Source organism: Lemur catta, chromosome X (assembly GCF_020740605.2).
Source record: "Lemur catta isolate mLemCat1 chromosome X, mLemCat1.pri, whole genome shotgun sequence".
Lineage (NCBI taxonomy): Eukaryota > Metazoa > Chordata > Mammalia > Primates > Lemuridae > Lemur > Lemur catta.
In genome coordinates, this window is record NC_059155.1 from 14,614,496 (window position 1) to 14,632,968 (window position 18,473).

Sequence of the window (18,473 nt, forward strand, 5' to 3'; positions counted from 1 at the left end):
GCAAAGAATTTATGAAGAAGACCCCTAAGGCAAACACAGCCACAACAAAAATAAATAAATGGGACCTGATCAAATTAAAAAGCTTCTGCACAGCCAAAGAAACAGTCATGAGAGTAAACAGACAACCTACAGAATGGGAAAAAATTTTCGCATACTACACATCAGATAAAGGACTGATAACAAGAATCTATTTAGAACTCAGGAAAATCAGTAAGAAAAAATTGAATAACCCTATCAAAAAGTGGGCAAAGGACATGAATAGAAATTTTTCAAAAGAAGATATAAAAATGGCTAACAAACATATGAAAAAATGTTCAACATCTCTAATCATCAGGGAAATGCAAATCAAAACCACAGTGAGATACCACTTAATTCCAGTGAGAATGGCCTTTATCAAAAAGTCCCAAAACAATACATGTTGACGTGGATGCGGAGACACAGGAACACTCATACACTGCTGGTGGGACTGCAAACTAGTGCAACCTCTATGGAAAACAATATGGAGATACCTTAAACAGATTCAAGTAGACCTACCATTTGATCCCGCAATCCCATTATTGGGCATCTACCCAGAAGAACAAAAGTCATTCTATAAAAAAGACACCTGCACCCAAATGTTTATAGCAGCACAATTCACAATTGCAAAGATGTGGAAACAACCCAAATGCCCATCAATTCACGAATGGATTAGTAAATTGTGGTATATGTATACCATGGAGTATTACTCAGCTATAAGAAATAATGGTGATACGACATCTCTTTGGTTCTCCTGGAGAGAGTTGGAACCCATTATATTAAGTGAAGTATCCCAAGAATGGAAAAACAAGCATCACATGTACTCACCAGAAAATTGGTTTCCCTGATTATCACCTAAATGCACATTGGGGAATGATACCAACTGGATATCAGACTGAGGCAGGGGTGGAGGTGGGGGGAGGGGATGGGTGTATGCCTACATGATGAGTGCGTTGCGCACCGTCTGGGTCATGCTTGAAGGTGCTGACTCGGGGAGGTGGGTGGTGGGGGGAGGGGATGGAAGTATGACTACATGGTGAGTGCCAGGCGCACTGTCTGGGGAATGGACATGCTTGAGGCTCTGACTCAGGGGGATGGGAGGGACATGGGCAATGTATATAACCTGAGCTTCTGTACCCCCATAATAAGCTGAAACAAAAAAAAAAGAAAAGAAATCCAGATTGCTGGGCCCTACCTCAGTTTTGGATTCAGTAGACCTAGAGTGGGGACTGAGAATTTGCATTTCTAACAAGTTCCCCAGGCAATGCTGATATTGCTAGTCCAGAGACCACACTTTGAGAACCACTACTTTCTAACCTCCTTTGGTCTTCTGGCCAGCAGTATTAACATCACCTGGGAGCTTATTAGAAATGCAAATCTTGTATACCAATTAAAGTTTGAGAAGCACTAGAGGACATTGAGGCCAGTGGTTTCCAGACACGGCTGCTCATCAAAATTACTTGAGGAGATTTCAAATTTATGGATTACTAGATCCCTCCCCTGGAGATTCTGGGTTCCTAGGTGGATATTTTTATCACAACCTCTCCACCTCTCCCCACACACAGCCACATCTTGTTCTTCTAGCAATTTCCCTCAGTGGTAAATGAACCCAACAGAGAAGTATTTTACTGGGGTTTTGAAAGGCCTTAAGCAACTGGAAGTTGCTCAGACAAATGGCTCAAGCATTGATTTTTATAAAAACAATATGCTAAGTACTGGGATTGTGAGAGGGAGATACAATAGAATGCAAGACAGGCTCTGCTGGGGGAGGTAGACCTAACACACATGAAAATAATTGCAAAACAATGAAGTGATAAGCTCTCTGGCATTCTCAGTATGATTGATGTTGAAACAAGGTATGTGAAATGGAAAACTTCACAAAAGAGGTGTCTGTGGGCATGCACAGGGACTCATCTTACATTTTTAACATTTTTCTCCTAAAAAATTGTTCAACAAATGGTCTCTTAGACAAAGAATAAATATAACTTAACAACATGGAGCTAAACAGGGAAACTAGAAAATGTACTTAACACTCAACCTCATGCTTTTGTATAGAAGGATGAATTACAAAGAGTGGATCTTATTAAATAAGGAAAGGGAGGGAATGGGGAAATGGATCTTAAATGGAAATTACCCTTGGTTTCCATCCAGTGCAAAGTGTGTCATCTGCAAGCTCGGTACAAGCCAAAGACTCTCAAGCCAGGAGCAAGACTCTCCCAAGCAAAAATGCCTGATATCATGCTAAATTTCCAAACCTCATTTCTCTGCTTCCAGCCATGACCATGCTCCAAATAGATAATGTAGGCTAGAAATACACTAGAACTAGGCTAAACAGCACCCCTTGCTATGGATTTGTGTCCTAATACATTTATAATATGCTTATGTTTCTTCTTGAAAAAATGTGAGTTTTCAGGGCAATGTATGCCACCTTCAGTTGCCAAGATTTCAGTCCAACAATCCATATTCTAGCATTTGAAATGGAACACTTACTCATTTGCTAACTCAGGGAGATCCAGAAAATGGAAAAGAATGAAGGTTTTATGCATTGTCCTACTAGTGTAATATATATATTTTTTGAGACAGTTGTCTTGCTTTGTTACCAGGGATAAAGTGCAGTGGAATCACCATAGCTCACAGCAACTTCACACTCCTGGACTCAAGAAATCCTCCTGCCTCAGCTTCCCGAGTAGCTGGAACTAGAGGCATGTGCCACCACACCCGGCTAATTTTTCTATTTTTTGTGGAGATGGGGTCTCATTCTTGTTCAGGCTGGTCTTGAACTCCTGACCTCAAGCGATCCTCCCACCTCAGCCTCCCAAAGTGCTAGGATTATGGGAATGAGCCACCATGCCCAGCCCTACTAGTATAATTTAATGACGGAGGGGATACTTTGGTTGCCAATTAATATTTTCTGGTTCTGTTGACATGATTATCCCTTACAAATGAATAATGGTTTATGTTATTCAAAGCACTTTCACAGGTATTTTGATATCTAAGGTCTCTTTTATCTCTAAAGTTATATAATCTAATAAATATTATCCTTTGTGGCCCTATGAGGTAGGTCTCTTAACAAGGTCTCTTAACCTGCTCCGGGCCTTAGTTTGTTCCTGTATAAAATGAGAGAGTTGGACTAGAACAATGGTTCTTAACCTTGGCTGAACGTTGACTTGCCTGGGAAGATTATAAAAATACTGATACTAATGGGTCCCAATCCCTGAGATTCTGATGTAATTGGTCTGGAGTCAGGCCTGGGCATTGAACCTACTAAAAGTTTCCCAAGGGTTCTAATGGGCAGCCAGGACTGAGACTCAACTTGTCTGAATGAGGTCTAAGATCTCTTCCAGCACTGATATTCTGAGTCCAGATGTTTTTTGGATTTTATGGATGAGATAACTGAGGCACACAAGGGTTAAATGACTGCTAAAGGTCAAAAACTAAGTCAATTCTAAGGTGGATGACAGAAGCTAACCTATGTCATTCTACTTCAAAGCTTAAACCTCTGTTTCAAGCTGCCTTTAGTTTACCTAGTGTCCAAATCTGTATGATTCTTAACCTGGACTTTAGTCTGTACACCTATATCTATAGAAATCCAACATTTCAGAAATATTGCCCTTGGAAAATATTGCCTTCCTCTATTGAGCTCACCATACCCTTTCCTTCGTTACAAGGGCTTCTTGAATTAGCCTCCACTTGGCCCTGATCTAAGTATGGACACATTTTTAGTTCTTACTACTCATTAAGAGTAGTAAGAACTCCACTTATTCATTCATTCAACATGTATATTGAGCATACACCATGTTCTAGGCACTATTCTAGGTCCTCAGAATATATCCATGAACAAGACAATGCCTCTTTCCCCAAAAGTTGCTCATATGTTACTCTAAAGATTTAAGACTTTATTCTAGGTATGGAGCATGTCTTTCTAACTAGATTGTAAGTACTTAACAACTAGATCCTTTGTTTTCTGGTACCTATAGAGTCCCCCAAAGTGACTAGTACAATATTCTACAAATAACAGATGTATCTCTGTTTAATGATTATAAAGGACTGTCACAGTTATCATTAATGGAATCTACTATTACGATCACTAACAAATTAGAAAAATTGGGCATTTTATATTTTATATTAGAGATAATTAAAATTTACTGGTATCTGGAGCTCTTACCAGTGTGGAATCATTTCTAGACTTTGCCAGGAAGCAGCTTAAGCTTGACTATTTGGGATCTTCCAAATTTGAGTTATGGAACCATGGAACTTTAAATATGTCTAGGGAGGACTGAAGTGCATAGAATATTTGCATTGTGGAAGGAACTTTTCGGGAAGCTATTCTACCAAAGCAGAAACTGAGATTCAGAGAGAGGTGGTGGTTTAGTGTAGATTGCCCAACTCTTTAGTGGCAGAGCAAGAGTCTCTGTGTCCCTTGTCCAAGGCTCTTTCCCACTATTCCTTCCTGTGTTGCAGGGGTTGGCAAATGTTTTCTGGAAAGGGCCATGCCTTTGGACTCCAGATTGAAACATTAACAATTCTCTGGGTCTCCAGCCTGCTAGCCTGCCCTGCCTATTTCGGATTTGCCAGCCCTCACAATTGCATGAGCAAATTTCATAAAATAAATCTCTATAAATACCTCCTACTGGTTCTGTTCCTCTGGAAAACCCTAACACAACCCATATAATAAATATGTTGGATTTTGTGGTCCTATATGATCTCTGTCACATATTTTTCTTTCTTTTTTAAAAAACTTATTATTTGCTGATCTCTGATCTATTGTATTACGAGTAACGGAAAATCAAGTTCTCCTTTGCATTCCAATGGGAAGTTTCCTAGAGACTACAAACTCTGATCAGCCTTAATTCTTTCTAATTATATTTCACTCAGATTACTCTTATTTTCTAACCCCACTATCTATGCCTTTTGTATGAAGATTTCCAGGGTCTGTATCATTGCATTTATGCTGTATGTGTTACATACACAAACCTAGCTACACCACACCATTCTGTTCTGTTTCAGGCTGGGACTTGACAAGGGTGAGGGCAGTATGGAGCAGATGCTGTCATCCTTCAAAGCTACATTCAGCTGGGGGGATGGGAACCTATTGATTTAAATGGATTTTTTTTGCTCTGCAAGAAGAGAGGGAGGGTCATTGCTGTCCGACCTCAAGGTCTCGGCAAGGTCCCTGTGGAATAGCCAAACTCTATACCACTCAGTGAACTGAACCAGAGCCAGGGCTGTTAAGCTGAGTGGGGATGTGTGTGTGAAATTTTCAGCCTGATCACTAACAGCTATTGCCTCTGGAATCCAAGTTCTAGCCTCAGTCCCAGCCAAGGAATATCTATAAGCAAGGTGACTGTGCAACATAGAACTCCATGAGAGCATCCCCTCTAAATTCTTATCTTCTATATGCCAACCACCACCAGCTTCCAGATGGGGCTTATCGGTGAACCTTTAGCAAACAAACTCTTCAGCAGTCAATGTAATAGTAGTGGTGGCATTCAGAACCCTTCTCTAGGGTGGGATGGCTGTCGCTAAGGAAGATTATGGTTGGGGTTGAGATAGAAGTGTCTATATTAATTATCACTAAATACAGACATTAAAACCAGCCCCACCCTCTTTTCTCTGGATGAATTGCAGTAATCCATCTCATTGCTAATCAACTTTTATTCTGCCTTCATTCAGTTGCCTTCTGAAGGGCTGCAGGCTAAATGACAGAAGCAGTTCCAGCCTGGAAATGAATGGTGCCATCCATCAATCCCAGAAGGCTCTCCTGGAAGATGCTGAGGAGGCAGATTTCTATTCCCAACTCAGAGTCCACCAAGCTAGAGAGAATGCCGACTATCATCAGCTTTTTATCATACCCTGTACACTGGGTAAAATATTTTAGAACTGAGGTATGTCCTTGGTATGTCTCAATTATTAGTTGGTAGATCCAAGAAGCTACCGCACTCTTGGACTGAATCTTCAGTCACGGCATTCTTATTCACTGCTTAGCCCATGTGAGCTTGTGATACCAACCCAGGAATCAGATAGCTCAGTATAGTATATTCAGGGCCCATTATCCATTAGGTACAGTAGGCAAAGTGCCTGGGGCCCATGGTACTTTTATGGGCCCATGAAAAGGATTTAATTTCTTTTTAAATCAGAAACATAAATAAACTTTGAGGTCAATGAAAATGTTTAAATATATAATATTAATATATTCCTCTTTATATCAACACAGAGGTATTTTTTTTTTTAGTGGAGGAAGGGATCCAGAAAGGCAAAAGTGCCTAGGGCCCACAAAAAGCATAGCGCATTCTTAAGTGTATCAACTCTTCCTGAAGATCCAAACTCTAAAGGGTAGGATGGCCCAGTAGAAAACTCACACTTCTTTTAATCAGAGAAATCTGAGAAAGCAAAAACATCAATTCCCAGCAGGTGATAAGTCAAACACTTGAAACTCCAAGCAAGGCAAGGCTCCATCCTCTTTGCAAACAGCAAGAGGAAGTTCACCTATCAACTGCCATATTAAATAAACTGTGGAGGCAAATACCGCCAGAGGGAAGCTTTTTATCAAGGCCGTAATGTCTCTAGTGAGTAAGACCAGAAATGTCCTGACATATAAATATTTATATATGACTTCATCAGATGAGACAGCCAATACTTAAAAGAAACAGGGGCACAAGCGTATGTATGCAGACACAAAGAGACTTCGGGAGGTACTGGTCTCTGGCTCAAAACCTCTTTTAAAGGACATTAATTATCATGCTGGGCAAGCCATTCAGACCCCTAGGGTCTGCCAAATTGTTGCCAGCTGGAGAAGCGTGGGCTTGGTGCATTAGAAAGTGTGCAGTCTATTTAAATGGTAAGCACTACTTATGGAAGTTAAGGCTAATTAGTAAACCTGACTGATTCCTCCAGTGAGACTCTGCAGCATGGTATAGTGGAAGGAGTGCTGGTTTGTATAGGAATAAATCTATTGTGAAGGTTCTAAACCTGGCAGTTGATGTTGCTGCCTCTGTACCACTGGGGATAGAGAAGCCAAACTTTAATTACTATTTTCAAAAAGATTAACCTCTTCCAACTTTGGGGGAACTCTTGAAACATCTTCTAGAAAAATCTCCCCTTTGGTTCAGTTTCTCCTTTTACTTCTAGAGTCTCTATCAGAAATAGATGCTCTCGAGCTCTGCCCTGACCATGGGTGAATACGTGTTACCTTTGCAGTGATTGTTGGTCCTTTATCTACAAAGGCCTTCTTACACCAGTTTATAAGCCCTGTCAAAATGCAATGGTGTCTGTTTTCTTTCAATTTAATTATTCCTTTGGGCCTTGAAGGTTTTTCCTTTTCAAGATTCTCTAATTAAAATGCAAATAAATACCTCAGGCAGAGGCCAATGATTCCCAAAGTGTATTCTACCATATGGTCATAGATTTTTTTTTTTTTTAAGGTTTGGTGTTCAAACAAGTTTGGGGAATACTGGTCTAAACAAAATCAAGCAGGTTTCTTTACAGAGGGCTTCTTAGAGTCTTTTTCCAAGAGGAGAATATACTATGCAATGTTACTAAATTGATTTGACCAAAGAACATTTGATCAGACTAATGTTACATATAACATAACTTGAGAAATGTGCTCTAAATTGACAGGAGCTAACATAGTGAGGATTAATTTGTTAGAGTTTTACCAACTGAATCTGTGAGCTATGATCAAGGTTCTGAGAAAATCAGACCCAGAAAAATGTCTGATCTGAGGATAGGGATTTAAGTGATAAGATAGGACAAGAACACAATTGGACTAATGTCTACCTCTGTATGTTAAGTTCATACCTGGCATCAGACGGGAAAGGCATTTTAGCAACCAACCACATATAACACAAGACCTAGCAAAGAGAAAATGGTACACTGGACAGGCAAGTTTTGATAGATTTGGAGCATGGGGAGTTGCCAAGAATCATCAGATCCTATAGCCTGACCCAGTCATGGCTCCATTTGCCTACTCACCTTTGAGGGTCTTCCTGAGCCAGGTCCTGCCTGCTGGTCTACTAGAGAATTTTGTTTCCTGTGCCCAGCAATAATGACCATCCAAATCACCTGGATTTGATTGATTTGCTATCCTAAATCTTCATCTGAAACATACCCTGTTGCTACATTTGACACAACTGCCCATTTCTGCCTCTTAGCCTCTCTGGACACATCCTCATCAAGTTCTCCATGGTTCTCTCTAACAATTTCTGGGCTCCTACTTCTACCCATCCCTTTAATGCAAATGTCCCCAGGGTCCTTTCGTTGGGAAATTTCTTATAGTGAGCTCATCCACTTGCCTGATTTTAACTACCATTGTTTGAAGATTATTTCCAAATCTGTGTCTCCAAACCAGACCTCTCCTCAACTCCAGATCCATATATACCACTATCTTCTGGAGTCTCCACTTAGATGTAGCAAGGCACCCTAAGTTCCATATATCTCCAACTTCTTACCCTGGATTTTCCTACCTCAGTGAATGCTGCCCCCATCCACCCGCATACCTTAGCCATAAACCTCAGAATCACCTGAGTCCTACTCTTCCTCCTGTGGTAGGTAGAATTTTAAAAATGACCCCCAAAGACCCTTGCCTTTGAATAATCTCCTCTCCTTGAATTATGAATATAATGAAATGCTATTCCCATGATTATGTTGTGCTACATGGCAAAAAGGGATTTTTCAGATGTAATTAAGGTTACTAATCAGTTGACTTTGGGTTAATCAAAGAGGAGATTATCAATTTGGGACCAATTCAATCATGTGAGCTTATTGAAAGCAGAGCATTTGCTCTGGCTGGTGGCTAGAGGAAGTCAGAGAGATTCTAAGCATGAAAAGAATCTGTACCCTGTTGGCTTGAAAATGGAGAGGGCCATGTGAGAAAGATGTGGGTAGCCTCTAGAAGCCAAAAACAGCTCACAGCTAACAACCAGTAAGAACATAGGAACCTGAGAGTCACAGTCCCAAGGAATTGAAATCTTCCCAAAACCTAAATGAGCATGGAGCTGGACTCATCCCCAGAGGCTCCAGCGGGAAACCTATTACCTCAAGGCCACATGTGGCCCTCCAGATCACCAAGTGCAGCCCCTCAACCAAATCCAAACTTCACAGAATAAATCCCTTTATTTAAAAGGATTTGTTCTAAATGAAGGGATTTGTTCTGTGAAGTTTGGATTCAGTCAAAAGGCCACATTCAAGGATCCAGAAGGCCACAGGTTTCCCACCTCTAATTCTGATACTTTGACTTCAGCCTTGTGAGACCCTAAGCACAGAGTCCAGTTCAACCTGCTTTAACTCTGACCTACACAACTGTGAGATAATAAATGAGTGTTTTTCTAAGCTGCTCTGTTTGTGGTAATTTATTACACAGCAATGGAAAACGAATACACACTCATTCAATTAATCCCTAAGTGTTCCTGTTTCTACCTCACAAATATTTCCTGACTCTATTTTCTCCCTTTTTATATTCACTGCCACTCCTTCTATTCCCTTCCTATATTACTGCATAGCCTCCTACCTGGACTCTCTATAATTTTTGTCTTCCTCAAATCCAAAACAACAGAATGACATACCCAAACTGCATATCTGATCATGTTATTTCCCTGTTTAAAATTCTTCAGTGGCTTCTATTCCCATAGAATAACATTCAAGCCCCTTAACATAGTTTACAACATCATTTCTAAATCTTTCCCTTTCTTTCCTCTCAGGTTCATCTTCTGCTATGTCTGCCATGCACTTTACCTATAATGTGGGCTTTCTCAACCACTATTGACATTTTGGGCTAGATAATTCTTTGTTGTGGGGGCTGTTCTGTGTATTGCAAGATATTTAGCAGCATCCCTGGCCTATACCAACTACATATCCGTACCACCCTTCCCCTAGTTGTGACAACCAAAAATGTCTCTAGACATTGCCATGTGTCCCATGGGGGGCAAATTGCCCTGGTTGGGGACCACTGGGCTAATGATACGGAACTTCTGTGGCTGCCTATACCCAAGCTGTTTTTTCCCTCAGGAGCTAATATAACAAGATATAAAGAGAGTAGAAGCTGTTATCAAGAATAAAAGTATTCTAAATCTAGGAACGATGGATGGACTGGGATTCTGGAAGCCCCTTTTGGTATGCTTTTTTCAAGTAAGGAACTTTGGTGATTTGGGGAGAGTCTGTGACTCATTGGAGTGGAGGTCCCTTCTGTCTAGGAAGACTCTTTGATTCTGGAAAGTTAGAAGGGCCAAGGTAGGTCTCAGATAAAAAGAAGAAAATACCTTCTTAGGATTTGTTCTAGCTTTTAAAAAAGTTAGTAAAAGGGATCTTCATGTTTCCTCCTACATTGTTTGGACAAGAATTCTGGGTCAAATATCTATACAGAAACAACAGTGTGAATTTGTTTGGAGCATTCTTGTGCAACATGTTTTATAAACACGAGTTCGGTGATTAGGGGATAGGAGGTAAAGAAACCTCAACACCTAGCAATTCTATTACTAGGTATATACTCAAGAGAAATGAAAATATGTCTACATATAACTCATGCACAAATGTTCACAGCCACATTTTTAATAATAGGCAAAATGTAGAAACAACTCAAATATTCATCAACCAATGAACGGATAAAATGTGGTATATCCATACAAAGGAATATTATTCAGCCATAAAAAGGAACAAAGTACAAATAGTTACATGATAGAACATGGGTAACCCTTGAAAATACTATGCTAAGTAAAAGAAGCCAGTCACAAAAGAATACATGTAATATGATTCATTTCTATGAAATGTTCACAAAAGGCAAATCTATAGAGAAAGTAGGTTCATGATTGCTTAGGGCTGGGGGGAGTTGGAGGGTAGAGAATATGATAAAAATGTTATAAAATTGACTGTGGTGATGGTTGCACATATCTGTGAATATACTAAAAATCACTGTACACTTTGAATGGGTGAAGTATACGATACATAAATTATATCTCAAGTTGTTATAAAAAAATAAATAACCCCAACAATTTTTGGCATTTTCCTACTCTCCTGCCCCAACCTTACTTAGGGGCATGTCATAGGACATGGGACAGGCAAGTTTGGTTGGGTCTGGGTGGAAACTCCAAGAGTCTAGAGCATGGGGAACATTGTTAAGAAACAATAATCCCATTTAGCCTCTCTTATCAAGCTCTCTTTTTTTCCTACTGAATGAAGTTCAGCCAATCCTACTGATGCAGCCTTAGAGTGAGTTACTACTATTCCAGAACATCTATACAGGAGAAGTTCCTGTGTTATGTTAGTTCACACTCACAGTTCTTAGTTCTAAAAACATTCAGAGCATTTGACTATATGAACCACTGCTATTTCTAAGTGTCAGATTAAACTTATATTCAAAAAGACTCCTTTACATTTTCTTTTCAACAAATGGTACTGGAAAAATCAGACATATGTGTGCCCCTGATGAAAGAACATTGACTCTTAACCTATACACAAAACTTAATACAAAACAGATCAGAGACCTAAAACTAAGAGCCAAAAACTATAAAACTTCTAGAAGAAAACATGGGAGAAAATTTTCAAGACATTGGGTTAGGTAAAGAGTTCTTAGCTATGACACCACAGCATAATGCAGAAAAGAAAAATTAATAAATTTGACTTCAAAAGAATGAAAAACTTTGTTTCTTGAAAAGTTAAGAAAAACCATTACAGAAATGAAGACATGCTACAAACTGGGAGAAAATGTTTGCAAATCACATATATGACAGAGGACTTGTATCCAGGATACATAAAGAACTCAACAATAAGAAGACTAATAATTCAAAGAATGGGCAAAGGATCCTCATGGACATTTTTTCAAAGAAGATATAAAAATGTCCAATAAGCATGTGAGAATATGTTCAACATCATTAGTCATTAGGGAAATGCAAATCAAAACCACAATGAGATACCATTTCACACCCACTAGGATGGCTCTAATAAAAAAGATAGACAATAACAAGTATTGGTGAGGATATGGAGAAACTAGAACTCTCATATATTGCTGATGTGGATGGAAAATGGTGCAGCCACTTTGGAAAACAGTTTGACAGTTTCTTAAAATTTTAAACATACACATATCATACAATGCAGCATTCCGAAGTGTTTACTCAAGATAAGTGAAGACGTATGTCCACATAAAAATCTGTACATAAATGTTCATAGCAGCATTGTTCTCAATAGCAAAACTGTGGTAACAACCCAAATGTCCATCAACAGATGAATGATGAAATACAATGTGGTATATATATCCATACAGTGGAATGTTATTCATCCATAAAAACGAATGAAGTACTGATATACACTCCAACATGGATGAACCTTGAAAACATTATGGTAAGTGAAAGAAGCCAGGCACAAAAGGCCACATTTTTTTTTTTTTTTTTTTGAGACAGAGTCTGGCTCTGTTGCCCGGGCTAGAGAGCCGTGGCATCAGCCTAGCTCACAGCAATCTAAAACTCCTGGGCTCAAGCAATCTTACTGCCTCAGCCTCCTGAGTAGCTGGGACTACAGGCATGTGCCACCATGCCCGGCTAATTTTTTCTACGTATATTTTTAGTTGTCCAGATAATTTCTTTCTATTTTTAGTAGAGACGAGGTCTCGCTCTTGCTCAGGCTGGTCTCGAACTCCTGACCTCGAGCGATCCTCCTGCCTCGGCCTCCCGGAGTGCTAGGATTACAGGTGTGAGCCACTGCACCCGGCCAAAAGGCCACATATTGTACTATTCCATTTACATTAAATTTCTTGAATAGACAAATATGTAGAGGCAGAAAGTAGATAAGTGATTGCCTAGGGATGAGGAGGTGGAATTGGGGATTGGAGGGTGATGTCTAAATGGTGCAGGGTTTCTTTTTGGATAATGAAAATGTTCTAAAGTTGATTGTGGTGATGGATGCAGAGCTCTGTGAATATACTAAAAGCTGTTGAATTGTACACTTAAAATGGGTGAATCATATGGTATGGGATTATGTCTTAATAAAGCTGTTTAAAAGAACTGTTTTTAGAGACAATGCTTTTTCTGCCACTTTGAGGTAATGACAGAAATGAAAAAGATGGAAATAAATAAGAACAAAAAGCCTGCTGCTTCATCAGTTTTTAATGGAACAGTCTGCATCCTTGGATAGATCAGTCCCCACTTGATGAGCCTCTTCAGTCTAATTAAAAAATAGTAATGCATTTAGCTCTAATGCTAACCATCCCCATTAGCAACAATCCTTCCCCAGCACTGAAAATAGCACCATGGTGGTGGAATGCCTTAATAATGGTGCTGTCAAATTCTTGTCACAATTTCAGCAGGCTGGCTTTTCTCTTGCTTTGTTTTGTGAGTCCTCTGCCTTCTACCCACTATACCATCCATAGTGGAAAGAAAAGGAGGTCAAATCAAAATCACAAGTCTGAAAATATTCTTTGGTCATGTCATTACAGGCATCAAAAAAGATCTGAATATAAGAACTGTACAAATACCATTTTAGGGACCATCCAAGAAAGCAGTGTATGTGCCAAGGTGAGTACTACATCACATTGGCGATCCTAGGAGCATAGAGAGGTAGGAGTAAATACGTTGAGAATAGCAGCTTGGCGAAAAAAAATGTCTAGACAGAACCAACACTGTGAGATAAGTACTCTGTTATCATGAAACTAGAAGTACTCTTTAAGGTCTTATACTAAGGTCTCTTCAAAAATTAAGAAAAGAGATGTGATTTGCCCAACATCACATAGCTAGTGAAGAACAGAGTGAAGACTAGAACTCAGGTCTTTGAATCCCAGCTCTTTCCACTTGCTGAATGTTAGACAGTGGCAGACTAGTCAGTGTAAAAGGCTGGAATACTATGCCAAAGCTTTTGATTGAAATGGCCAAGTCCCGCCTCTATCACTGCTCAGAGCCAAGAGCGCCTCGTCAACAATAAAACTCTAAGAGGATAAATTACTGAAGAAATAACTGATCACCAAGCTACATTTGCTTCTTCCTTTCCGGAAGGGCAATATATTTGATGTTTGGCCACCTCCATCATAAGCCCTCTTTTAAAGTGCAAAATCTACCACCATATGTGGGGAGGTAGTTTGCTGTCTCCTTTCATAGAGCCCAGATTGGCTTTCCGCCTTTGTTCTTTTCCACTTCATGCTCAAGCCAATCCTCCCAAAGCCTGTCTCCAGGAATCTCTGGAAGGTTGGGAAGTGAGAATTTTGGTAATACAAACATCACCTTTCCAGCCTTGATTTTTCTCAAATGGAGATCAATGATAAATGACCTCCCTCTTGGGGCATAATTTATGGCCACATGGCCTTTTCTATCGAGTCCAAAGTTGACTGACAGGGTCATAACACTAGGAGGAGAGAGAGGTTGGCTCTGGGAGAGCTGGAGGCCAGGGAATACAAGTGATATCAGGTATGACTGGATAGGGAGGGCAGAGAGAACAGGGGAGAGAAAAACTGGCTACATAGGCAAAGGAAAGACACATCTACCTTGGGAAATGTGCTCAGAATTTCCAAGGTTAAATCCAACCTGTCTTGCTGTATCTCCTGAAACTGCCTTTGTGCTCACAGCACCCAGTTATTTTGTATGGCAAAATGGAAGGGGCAACTCTTTCCTAGAATACTTAACAGCAATTCAAACATCCTTCATACTCTCATCTGCCTATTATCCGTCAAACGTTTCCTTAAAACTTCTGTTCTAGTTTCCAAGGCTATGGATAATCTTGGAATCAGTTTAAATCTCTCCTCTACTATTCTGAGACTTAGAACCTCTGGTCCAAGTAGTTAGTACTAAAAAGGTACAGACATAAACATGAAATAAACTCATCCAGTTGAAAATTGGCCTAACAAAGCTAACACAAGTAATAAAGGTCATATTTATGCATTAGGCATATATCTTGAGGCAATAGTGAATCTTTTCTTGCACAGACACTGGGTATAGACAAAACTGAAGCTAGAGATGCCAATCAGTGTAGCATGAAAATGGATGGTGTGAAGACCAGCTGTACCCCTGTGTATGATGCCAAAAAGCTGGAAGTCTATTATTAAAGCTCTGCAATTGATTTTAAGGCTAGATCATGTATCTATTGAACCACCTCAATCATGTCGACAAGAAATTTGCATTCCACTTTTTATATATCCATGACTTTTATGTATGAAGGTCAGTGTGTGGCTTGATTATGGAAATTAATGGTTGGATAATTTTGTCAGCACTCTACAACCACTCCAGCTGCCAAGTAATCAAAAGAACAACGTCACCTGCAGGTGAAATAATATGCATCTTCATCCAACCCTCTGCCATGTCCTCTTTGACCTCCTAGAAATCCATTGCAGCCCCTGGGAGAAACCAGAGCCCTATCAACTACTTATTCCATTAGCAACTTCTTACTGAGGTGAGAAATCATTTGGGACTTCTTCCTGCTAGTGATGGTTAGCTTTCCTGTCTACACAGACCACAAATATTTCAGAGGCAAGAGGTCAGGAAACCAGTCTTCCACACCAGCAAAACATAAGCCCTGAAAAGATCAAGGACTCCAAAAGCACATCCAAACAAAATTAAAACAGAGAGAAAGAAATGAAAGCCATGTCTGCAGATTGCTTGTCAATCAGTGTAAGCCAATCAGTCAAATAGTACACATGATTGCAGAAGCAACAATAAATTTAGTATAATCAACTGGGCACGTTTAGCTGATCATTATGAATTCATTGTAAATGAAGGGGGAAAACCACTTGATTTGGTCAATTTGGGGTCCACTTATCACATACACTGAAATCAAATGAGGGCCTTTATTTCATGAATAAAACATTCCATAATAAATAGCCTTGACCATACTTTGTACTTTCAAATTTGGTGCCTGGTGCCACACGTAGTCAGAGACAGACATTAGAATCTCAGCCAAGCAATTCAAGCTCTTGTAACACATGTGCCTTCAGCCTCCAAAGAGAAAAATCATATTCCCAAGTAGTAAGAATACCCACCAATAATCAAAGTGATTGATAGGCATTAACATTAGAGTTGTCATCACTAGAACCAGGAAATAAGCTGAGCTCTAAATTTTTGAACTTGGCTCCAACTTTCAGTATACTCAGCACCTAGTTTGTAATTAGTAGGTTTGTCCATACACCCCCCCAAATTTTGTTATTTAATGTCCTTGCTGTAACAACACAACAGTGTTTGATTTGTGGGTTACCATGTGCATACCAATCTTACTATTAAACTTAGGGTGGGTAGTTCCTAATCATTCAGTATTTTCTGTAAACAGTATTTTCTAGTGTGCTCTGTATGTGTTTGTGTGCATGTATGTGTGTGTGTGTGTGTGTGTGTGTGTGTGTGTGTATCTCATAAAAAATGTTTGTGGTTAAATAAGATTGGGAAATACTGGGTCTAATTAAATGGGTTTCCTAGCTGTAAGACTTCTTGGAACAGTCAGTGTGCCAATGAGCACTGTGAATCTCTAAGAAAGTCATAAAACTCGCAGCATTTTACAACCTTATTTGACCACAGAACATTTCTTTGGAGAGCTTCTGGGGGTGGGCAGATGGGGACATTTCTCCTTAAAATATACTTTGAGAAATATTGCTTTAAATGTCTCCCTTCAGTGACTTCCAAGTAAAGTACCAGATAGAAGCCACCTGAGTGGAATATGCACTCCCTTGGAAGCCCCCTATCTCTTCTGATAGGCATAAAAATAGCGTCTGGGGCATTGAGACAAGAGGGCTTCTCAAAATATCTACCTGGGCCATGTGAGAATCTCTTTATGTCAGTTCATTCAATCAACAAACATTTATAGAGCATCCACAATGAACCAGGAGCTGAGCATTAATAACAAAAAAGGGTTAAGTCTGTTTTTACTCTGCCTAGTGGAGACAGAAATCTTCAATGATAAAGTGACATTTGAACCAGGTCTTAAAAGATGACCTCCAGGGATCAGGGTGTGCAGAAGGAGACATTGTAAAGAGAAGGAGCTGTATATACAGAGGTACACATGCTTGAAAGGGCATTGTTCTGCTCCATTGAGCATCACTTCATTTCTGCACATACATGCCATATCACATGCTGGTATTTTGTAATGTGTTCCCCAAAGAAATGGGAACTGATGCTTGAAGGAGGTGGAGAGAGTTTGTCACTCTGCATAGCCTGCTGCACAATAAAGATCCACTCATCACTGGACTACAGCTTGCTTACCTAGGAGATGCAGGTGTCCCTTTATATATTACTCGGAACAATAACAGAATGCCAAGGTGTGTTATATCTCCACAAAATGTTTGATATTTGTAATAAGAATGATGGAGGCAAAGTAGGAGAAAGAGAAATAACATTTATTAATATATATGTAAATTGCCATAAATCTCATTTAATGATAAACTATATGCATATAGATGTATGTTTTAATTTACAGAGTATTTTCATATCCATTATTTCATTTGATCCTCACAAGAATCCTATGAGCATGGCCAAGGCAGGTGTGATCAGTCCCCTTGTACAGAGGAGGAGTGTGAGGTTCAGGATTGTTAAGATTAGTACAAAATCGTATAGTAAATGACAATATCAAAACTAGAAACCAAATATTCTGAATCCCAGTCTTATGTCCTTGATTTGTAATTTTCCTGTATTACTTCAAGAGGCTGAAGGTATAGGGAAGCAGATTCATGCCTAATGTAAGGAAAATCTTTCTAAATATCATAGCTGTTGAACAGTAGAATAGGTTATCTTATGAAATGAGTGTAGAAGTTATTCTGAACACTGAGATCAAATGATTCTAAAATTCCTAGGTCATATTTCTCTAAGAAGATGCTTTGGCAATTATCCTATACCTAGGCAGATCCTGTTTATTACATACTTGGTGCTCAGAAGACGGACACTCTTAAAGAAATGCTTGGGAGTTGGAACTTTTCCTAATATCTCTGGTAAACCCATTGCTTTGGTACAACAAACACAAATCAGGTATAACTAATGCCTCCAGGTATCTCTCACATCACAAAATTATGGGAAACAGAAGCCACAAATTTATCACAATTTCTAAGTGTATTGTATATGAGTGAGTTTTTCCTGAAACTTAAAGTCTTGGAGCACACATTATATATTGGAAATTATGGGAGGAGTCATGTTCTGCATTTGAACACAAATCAGTCATTTTGATGTATAACAAATTTGCTTTTTTAGAATCTATATAATTGTTCAAACACCAAAGGTATTTTAAGAGGTAAAATGTACGAACTGATAATAACCCACACTTGTCTTTTCTGATGGGGGACCAGGATTCTCTTTAGAGCCAACAGAACCAGCCACTGTTCCAATTCCCTTGGAACATTTTTGTTGTATATTTACAGCTCCCTATGCTCGAGAGAATGGTGCATCTGTCTTATGGAGACGCCTGGCTGCATTCTTTCCCAGATATTAATATAGGTGGCACTTTAGTAGCATAACCAATGACATGAAGAACCTGATTTGGAGGGGAACAGATGGCAGCATCTTTCTTAGGCTAATTTTAGG

The 18,473-nt window shown here is 39.5% G+C and overlaps 1 protein-coding gene across 3 annotated transcripts in view; it reads right to left on the reverse strand.

Annotated features, from left to right (window-relative positions):
- DCX (doublecortin) overlaps positions 1–18,473 on the reverse strand; it is a 95,980-nt gene that overhangs the window by 67,093 nt on the left and 10,414 nt on the right. The gene's annotated exons all lie outside the window — the stretch shown is intronic.